The sequence below is a fragment of the Lactuca sativa genome, chromosome 4 (genome assembly GCF_002870075.4).
Source record: "Lactuca sativa cultivar Salinas chromosome 4, Lsat_Salinas_v11, whole genome shotgun sequence".
Taxonomy (NCBI): domain Eukaryota; kingdom Viridiplantae; phylum Streptophyta; class Magnoliopsida; order Asterales; family Asteraceae; genus Lactuca; species Lactuca sativa.
In genome coordinates, this window is record NC_056626.2 from 232,841,817 (window position 1) to 232,851,191 (window position 9,375).

At 35.9% G+C, this 9,375-nt stretch overlaps 1 long non-coding RNA gene and 1 other non-coding gene across 4 annotated transcripts; one reads left to right on the plus strand and one right to left on the minus strand.

Annotated features, from left to right (window-relative positions):
- Positions 1–216: 216 nt before the first annotated feature.
- LOC111920681 (small nucleolar RNA R71) lies at positions 217–323 on the plus strand. The gene has a single exon (XR_002859958.1). It is a non-coding gene; the product is annotated as a small nucleolar RNA R71 (small nucleolar RNA).
- Positions 324–1,268: 945 nt separating this feature from the next.
- On the minus strand, positions 1,269–8,184 carry LOC111920676 (uncharacterized). Of its 3 annotated transcripts, none has more exons than XR_006190822.1 (16): positions 7,160–8,184; positions 6,928–7,075; positions 6,763–6,842; positions 6,552–6,635; positions 6,283–6,470; positions 6,083–6,151; positions 5,831–5,941; positions 3,880–3,992; positions 3,522–3,803; positions 3,239–3,347; positions 2,770–3,012; positions 2,619–2,657; positions 2,304–2,541; positions 1,833–1,880; positions 1,605–1,751; positions 1,269–1,523 (listed from the first exon to the last, which is right to left on the minus strand). It is a non-coding gene; the product is annotated as an uncharacterized LOC111920676 (long non-coding RNA). The 3 variants fall into 3 exon arrangements; XR_006190823.1 differs by adding an exon at positions 2,079–2,231 and having other exon boundaries at positions 3,239–3,803; XR_002859956.2 differs by having other exon boundaries at positions 3,239–3,803.
- Positions 8,185–9,375: the final 1,191 nt, after the last annotated feature.

Genomic DNA, 9,375 nt, shown 5'->3' on the forward strand with positions numbered 1-9,375 from the left:
ATCACCGCAGCCATCTCTTCAGGTTATACACCCCCAACTCCTTTAATGCCTTCATTCCTTGGATTATGATATTCACGGGAGTGTTTTGCGAATTCTTCAATTGATTCCTTGACTTCGCCCAGATTTTTCTTTGTAAGTGGTCCTTGAGAATCAAGGAGTTGTCTTGTCATTACATTTACCCCGTCATAAAATATTGACACCTCTTGTTGAATGTTAAGGTCATGTTAAGGACAATTCCTTAACAACCCCTTGTAACGTTCCCACGCTTCGTAAAGTGACTCTCCTGGGTTTTGCTCAAAGTTGGCTATTGCCTTTTAAAGTTTAGCAATCTTGGATGGTGGACATAATTGGTCTAGAAACTGCTCACGCATTTGAGCCCAAGTAGTTACTGTACCAGGTGGGAGTGCTTTTAACCAATCCTTTGCAACTCCTTTAAAGGTAACGGGAAGCATCCTTAGCAAAACGGTGTCTCTATTAACATTTGGGACATTAAAGTAATCGGCAATGTCATTCACTTCATCTAAGTGTTTGAGCGCATCCTCATGATCCTTTCCATAGAATGGGATATCCTTTAGTTTGGAAATGATATTTCCCTTCAGCTCGAATGTGGCAGTGGCAGGGATTACGGGTTGTACTAAGCCTGGACCAACATCATCTCAAATTATTTTTCTGTAAGCTCCCATGGACATTTCTTCAATATTTTCCATCTCGTTCCTTGGCTCGTTCTCGGGTTCGCTCGTATGTTCTTCAAATTTAGGCTCGGTATCGTATTCGGATTCGGTTTGGACGGGTATTTGATCCAAGTGTAAAAGCTTGCTCTTGTTCTTTGAGGATTAACTTGACTCACTACTAGAAAAACAGTCTTTTACGACGCGCAATGCGTGTCATAAAACGCTCAGACGACGCGCAAATGTGTGTCAAGGAGGGCCCTGTCATAACGAGAGACGACACGCTTTTGTGCGTCGTCTATTTACGACGCGCATTTATGACACGCATTTACGACGCGCAGTTATGACACACAATGCGTATCAAGGAAGGCCTTGTCATAAAGGAAGAAGACATGCATTTGCGTGTCGTAACCTTACGACGCGCGTATTGATGACACGCAATGCGTATCATGGAAGCCCCTGTCATAAAGGAAGACGACACACATTTTTGCATGTCATAATTTTAAATGTTTTTAAAATTATATATTTTTGATAGATTTACTAATTTTTAAATTAAATAACACATTAAAAGTCTAATAATACAAAATAAAATACCATAAATAATAAAGATAATTCATTGAATTAATATGTCAAATACAAATAAGCATTCCAATAGTAAGTAAATGTAACACATTGCTAATGTTGCATAATATTTATTATAGAAAACAAAACATGTATAACATTTAAAGAAACCCATGACTAAATTCTCATTTGACATCTCCTTTGAAAATTTCCTTTCTGAGAGAATAACCTGAATGCATACAGGAACTTTGAGAGGCAGCAGAGCATGGAAGGAGGTTGCTAGAGCTGACGAACCTGCACAAGGCAAATCGGTAACTTGACATGCTATACAATACAAGATGATATGAAAGAGAAAAGAGAAAAGTGAATACACACCTGAAAGTTTGCACCTTCAAAAACCGGATCAAGGGTACTAAGGTCAAGCAGCCAATCAATGAATAACCTGAAATACGGTCTCAGGTTGAATGATGATTTCTTCTCCTCTGGATCCTTATGAATGAATCTCACAGTCACTGCAAACACCTATTACAAAAAATGTCAAATAATCTATTGTCCAACATATACAACTAATCACAAGTCTTGATTCTAATTCGTGATTCTAACCTTTGACAGAAGAGACAACTTGCTTACTCCATGGTCAACAGAGGAGAACTAGCCATACAAAGAAGAAGCAATTATGTTGATGAAAAGCATATATATATATATATATATATATATATATATATATATATATATATATATATATATATATATATAATTGAGTGAATTTTCATATTATAATAAGAAGAAATGAAAGTGTAATGCTATAATGAACAATAAAAAGGGAAGTGTGTTGCTATTTGGCATTACCTGATCGGGTGAATTGTTCTTGCAAAGAATTTAATGGAAAATATAGAATGTTGCATTTAGGAAGTGGTGCAAGGGATGAGTTTCTAGTTAAAAGTGACAAGTATTCTAAAGCACTTCTCTTTCCACAACAACTCTTGGTTCACAACAGATCAACTGTGAATGCAGAGGTGCTTTAATGGTCACCATTGGGACAAGTTGATGAAAAGACACTAATAAAATACTTACGTCTTAAGCTCTTAATCTGGCTCCATGTGAGGCTGAATGTATATATTCCATTTCCAGATTGAAGCTCAGGAACACTGGATGAAAGGTTGCCAAAAAGCTACTCCATCATTGGTCATCTGAACAGGACAATTGATTATATCTGCTCCATCTAAAACAGCTTTTCTGTATGCTAAATCACTACACCCTGGAAACTCCCCAATTGCTCCTTCAAATGAGATAATTAAAGGCTTTCCTTTTCCTAAAGCAACAAGGGATTTAATTAATGATTTATGATGAACATATATAAATGTCAAATGATTGTGTATAAAATGACACCTGGCTGAGAATGTTTTTTCCCAATATGAGAAAAACAACCTGCATGGTTGTAGAAATATTAGCTTATGAAAATAGAATGTTATTTCTTGCATTCAACCTTTTTCAATATATGCAAAATCATATCATGAGATTTAAAGGGTTCAAAACTTACTAAAACCTACTGATGGAGTCACTGGATTATCGGAAAGCACACCATCCATAGAGAATCTGCCATTATCCACAAAATACAGATACGCTTCTACAGGGTCATAACTGTAATTATATGCAAGTAGCACATCATTCATGAAATCTGAACCAAATACTTGTAAACCCTCTTTGTCGGCATCCAAGATCAATGAGGTAGATGGTTGTAAATAGAAGTCATTGTCCACAGGCCATATGTACGATTTAGGAACTAAAACACCAGAAGCAAATGTATTGATAAATGTCATATTTCTTAAAAGTGAGCCATATGTTTGATTGGTTGAGGGCTCAGTCTTGTTCACTTCTAGAAATCTGAAAATTAGTTTTTCTAGTAGCACACATGTGCTTAGTTTAACTTTAACAGTATGTATGTGTGTGTGTGTGTGTGTATATATATATATATATATATATATCACAAACAATAAAAGGTCTCTCACCAAGTTCATATGCTTTGGCTGCCACCCTGGCAGCAATATGAGTGGAAATCTTACGGATGTTAGTGAACATAGGGTATATCAGTCCATTGTCAAAATGCTCCTGTGTAACCTGTTCCGCCAGTGCCTCAGTTGTTTGTTTTACAACAAAGCATAACATACCCTTTTCTTAGTAAATGACTAAAATATCCTTTCATATACAGACATTAATTACAATTTACATACACACAACTGTAGTGTTGAGAAAAATTAATATTTTATGAAAATAAAATATTTACAGCCTTACCTACAGGAGCACTAAAGAAGCGTCCGGGTCTCAATCTTATGTTGTATGTTTTGCAATTCTTAACATCTATTAATCACCGCATCTAAAGCTTCTCGACATTCCACCCCATCTGCCTCTAAAGTTCTGAACCACATCACACCTTACATGATCCCAAGCATCAAATATCTTTCCATCTTCAGTTTCATGAATGACCATAATATCACCTCCATAACGTTTAGATTCTTTGAGAATATCTTCTTTCAATCGAGCTTCCATTATCTCCACTCTATCACAGTCAATTCCCTACATTAAACCACTTGACACTTGATTATATTTAAATAATAAACATTAAAAATGAGAGATGATTATTATTATATACCGTATACTCGAGCATGTTTTTGTAGGGTCCTTCAACCTCACAAAGCACAAAGGGCTTTCCATTAATGTAAATAACAGGTTCTTCTCTCTTGGGCAAATTCGGTTGCTGACAGCCTGGACAATGATCACTTTTTAAAACAGTTTGAAAGTTTTGATGTTCTTACTATGTATACATATATACATAGTAAGATATCCTTTTAGTAAAGGATATCTTCAAAATCATATATTAATAGATGACATAATGGAGAAAAACAGAAAAATAAACATCATTCAAATCACAACACCATTTACAAAGGTGACTTAAAGGTGAGAACCAGAAAAGAAGGGTACTGGTGTTAATGTATCTCAAGAAAATAAGGATAAAAGTGGAAGAGTTTTGGAAATATTTAGGTTCTTGTGTGCAGAAGGATCTGTTTTGTGTGTTTGAAAGAATGGTGGAAGAAGCAGAGATGAATGAAGAAACATTTGTTGTGAGGCTACTTGTAGTTTCTATTCAAGTGGGTTGCCTTTTGGGAAAATCTGTTGGTGTAATCAAGCGAATGGCTTCTGAAAGCATGGAACAAATAAGGATTCTTCCAAGGGATAAACTTCTTGCATGTGCATCTTCTTCTGACGAATTGGTTCAGGTAAAGCTTATTTTTGAATCAGGATTTATCTAAAAACCCATGCTGACTGCCATCAAACTCACAATTTTTTCTTTTGTCTTAAATAACAAACAAATTTCTGGGGAAGTGAGTGCAGTTAGGAAAGGGCTTGAATCTGTTTCACAGCAGCTTCTGGATCATCCAGCTCCAGCTGGAGCTCAGGACAAGAGTGATTCTTTGGCTTCCAACAATGTGATTGTGAATAATAGCAATATTTGTGAGCAACATCCACATCATCCAAATGGACGAGCAGGGCATCATGAGGGAGGGCGTTTTGGTCCTTTCACAGACATGCTAACGTACCATTTGATATGCTCTGATGAGAAGGTGGGAGGTGTAATTGGAAAAGGAGGGGCTACTGTGAAGGAACTGAAGCACGAGACTGGATGTGACATTATTGTTATTTCTCTCTATCTCTCTCTCTTGGTGACAGGTGGAAATGAACATAGAGAAAATAACAAAGCTTGGCTGGATACATGTGCAAAGATAAGATAATGTGACCAATTTGGTTAATAGTCTTTGGATCAACAGCTTGATACTTGTACTTTTCCTTGTCATGTCCCAAGATAGCCTTATGGTAAACATGATTTTCTCTTTATAAGTGTTGGATTAAAAGTATTTTGTTCAAAAATAAAAGCAGTAGGTCCGTACTCTCGAACGAAACCTTTTTTTTAGTTCGAGTTTTTTTTAACAGCTCCTAAAAACTCTAAAAACTTGGTTACCAATACACCCATTTATTATTTTGATAACTAAATATGAAACTTCACTTCGTAATATGCTAGTTTGGGTACACTTATTATTTTAGTAGTTTGTTATCAATCGCGTCAAACTTATTCATTTGCATCTTGTGGTTGATGGTGAAACCAAAATTAAGTCGAGATACATGAATTTCTGGCTGAGAGCGATAGCTAAATATGTGAAAAAACAATCATATAATGGTTAATAAGATCCAAATGCTAAATCATAAGCTCCCCCACAGGTCCCTGCCTATCCTGTTGTCTTGATAACAACTTTTAGTGTGCTTGAAAAATATAGAAGATACAGTTGCTCGTAGGTTATTTTCATGTGCTCCATTTTTACTTTTAAGGGAAAAGTTATATGATTTCCAAACTTAAAACTAATATTTTTTAGTGTGGTGACAAAGTACTTCATGCCAATATGTTTCATTGTTTGCAAGTAAACTGATTATGTTCCAAATCTTTCAGTTTTTGAACCCGAGATGTAGATGTTGAACCAAACCACTTCTTTTTTTTAAAAAAAAAAGAGTTTAAAAGTTTTATGTGGATCAATTAAATAGCCAGTTCTTACCACTTCCAGAAGGAACTTCTCATATACAACGACCCCTGAAGAATCTTAGGCTGAATCTGACACCCTGACAGCATGGAGGTGGTATAGCACATCCATTACAAGCTCATGCCCCTGGTTAAGGTGCAATCATGAAAATGTGTATTAAAACACAAAAAAAGGGTTTGAAGTTAGTTATATAATGATATTATGAAAAGAATACTATATATATATATATATATATATATATATATATATATATATATATATATATACCTTCGGATGCTGGTAGTCTGAGCCAATATGCCTTTGCATCATTAAAATTACATCATCATCAGCATCAACCTGCAGGCGGCACAACAAATGCACAAATTATCTACTGCTCTCTGTCAATAAAATTTAGTTGTCACCCTTTGTATTGAAAGAAATTTGGTCAAAGATATTGATTTAGATAACAAGAAAGAAATTCATTCTACCTTATGATGTTGCCAACATGTCACAAAAGCAGTTTCACGTTATAATTGTTTTCTCTATTAACCAGAGCCGATTCTATTCCTTTCCCCAACATATCAAGTAATAATCGCACTTGCATATCCATCACCATTGCTCTCACCTCTTGAGCATTTGTTCCTTCTAATATCCTGCATTTTATCATGTCTAATCCCTGTATTTTTTTTATTTTTTAATTAAATCCAACAGAAAAAGAACCATCCATAAATTAGAGAAATAGCTTAAACAAACATACAGGCCCATATTGTTGTCTGTGCTGAGTGGAAGGAAGAGAATGCAAAATCCGCATGCAGAACCGCAATCACATTGTTCAGTGAAACTGAGTAACAAGATAACAACCACAACATCAACACATGTTCTTGAAATGACAAAATTGTCCTTCACTACCTAATTTTTTAGGCCTAAAGTTTCTTTGGATTACAAACATTGCTAATTAATATTATTACCAATTCCATCCTCAGTAGCACTTTGTGTACAACCAACACCATGCCACGAACCAACTCCAACCATAAGACTCCATCAAAATCTGGGATGTATTGATACAAAATGCCATGTCAGCATTTCTTATAGCTTCAAATGTCACGAGCTCTGTAGAAATTAAATTAGAATACCTTTCTGCAATTGCGCGTTCCCATGTTGAGGAGTTTGCTTTCACTTGACTGCTAGGAACAGCAGGGGGAAGAACACGAATAATCTTCAACATAGTACAATCCTTGGTTGTATCATGCCAAACAGAGCAACAACTTGTAGAAGAAAATACTGGAGAAGCAATTGCAGAAAAAACATTGATCTAATAGTTATCAACATGTGTAAAACTAGAACCAGAAAAAATATGGATGCCACCTCTTAGAAACGCAACAGCAACATCACCACCATGAGCATAATAGACTATGCGATCAAGGATTATAACATCACTTGGCAAATTAAAATTGGATAAAAAAACAACCCTTTTTGCCTTCTCTATGTCAGAATCTGACATGTTTATACCCTCAGAAGTCGATGACTAGAGCATCTAGGGATCCAATTTAATGGTGTCGGACTGTCGGTAGGATTAGCAGAAAGAGGCCGTTTCAGGAGTTTGACATTATGGGAGATGGGAGCGTATTCGCAGGGGAAGGCAGAGGGATAACAATCATTCCGAAGCTTGATCGGTGGGAGAGGGGACATGTATTCAATATCACGATTGCTTGTAAAAAATCCAAAGAACGCATCAGGTGCAACATACGCACGCATCACGCATCAGGACCTAGGGTTTGTAAGTACATCAAAAAATCATGAGAAACCTTCATCGCCAGAAAGAGATTGTAGATGGAAGAGAAAGTTAAGATAGAAGTGAACAAGTGATGAAGACGGAAACCCTAAATCGCCATGGCGGGGTTTTCAACTTTTCTAATTATTTTGGGAATTCCTTCTCCCGCTGATGAAGATGCGCGTTTCATTACAAAAAAATATAAAGTGACATGATTTCACGATACGCCTTTTAAGATAGGTGCCCTCCGCCTTTTTTGACACAAATTTTAGGGGCACGCAAAATTACGCATCCTAAATCTTTCACATTTTGGAAGAATTGATATTATTTTTAGGGTACACACTTTTGTGTATCCTAAAACAGCGCGTGTCATGGTTTGCGCGTCATTAAAGGGTATTTTTCTAGTAGTGACTCCCCTGTTTTCTTCCCCGATTTCTTTGAGAACACTGATTTGAATTCTTGTAAGGGCGTCTTCTTCTTGTAAATTGCAGACTCGGGATCTTCAAGCGGTATTACCAAAGGGGTGTTAGAGCCTCTGGTCATGAACTCCTGCAAACTAAACAACAAGGATAAAAACATAAAACCGTACTAAGAAAAATAAACTAAAAACTAAAAAAAACTAAAATCACAGTTCTCACGTCGTGAATCTATATACTCACGTCGTGAGTTCTGTAATAAAAAAATTAATCAAACCTTCTTAGAAAAGAAAAATTAAGTGAATTAAAAACTGAAAACAGAGAATAAAAACTAAAGCTAAAAAAAACTTTTGCTGGAAAAATAACTTTTTGCAGGTTTTACCCCACAAAAAGGATCGATTAACTTCAAGCAAATAAATAATAAACTAAGTCGTTCCCCGGCAACGGCGCCAAAAACTTAATGTGCACGGAAGTACCCACTAATTTTAATATTTATAACCTAACAAACTTAGACTAACTATGCACTTATAGGCAGTGTACCTAGTCAGATTACAATATAGCTTAGGTAAGTCGGGTGACGATCACAGAGAACGGTGTTATCAATTACTTTATTTACTATTAAATTAATCTAATTATTAACAAGCTAAAAGGGTTTTCTAATCTAATTTTGCAAGTTTAGATGAACTTAATTCTTTAACAATAACTTAATCAATAAACAAAACACTTCTGTTAGTTCGAATCCACTTTCACTCAATGGTTATACATTAGCTATAACTATTACTGTTGGTGACCAATTAAGATAATATTAGTAATTTAGTTCTAAATCTACTAATTATTAATCAATTCGTGTAATTGTATTTATGTTCATACAATAGTTAACACAGAATCAATTATTAAATAAGATTGGAGCCATGAAGATTGATTAATCAAAACACAATTACAGTCATAATATGAGTTCTCTAACACAACTTAATTTAATTTTTCAATTACTAATATAAGATTGGTTTGATCTTAGTAGGGATGTCAACGGGACCAAACGGGAGCGGAAATGGTTGCCCCCGCCCCCGCTCCCGAAATCCCTTGTTGCCCCCGCTCCCGGTCCCGCCCCCGGATCCCCCGCTTACACAGCCCCCGGTCCCGCCCCCGGTTACCTCCATCGCCCCCGGTCCCGCCCCCGTTCCCCCGGTACTCCCGGTTTATAGGCTTAAAAATGGATTTTTTTTGCTAAAAAATTGCTTTGTTTTAGGCTAAAAATAGTATTTTTAATAACTTTTGTATATAAACAAACATGTAAGCCCTTGATAAATGAAGAATTGATCGAACATAAAACATCACTAAAGTTATAAACATATATATATTTTTTATATAAATATAAACGGGGCCCCCGCGGGAGT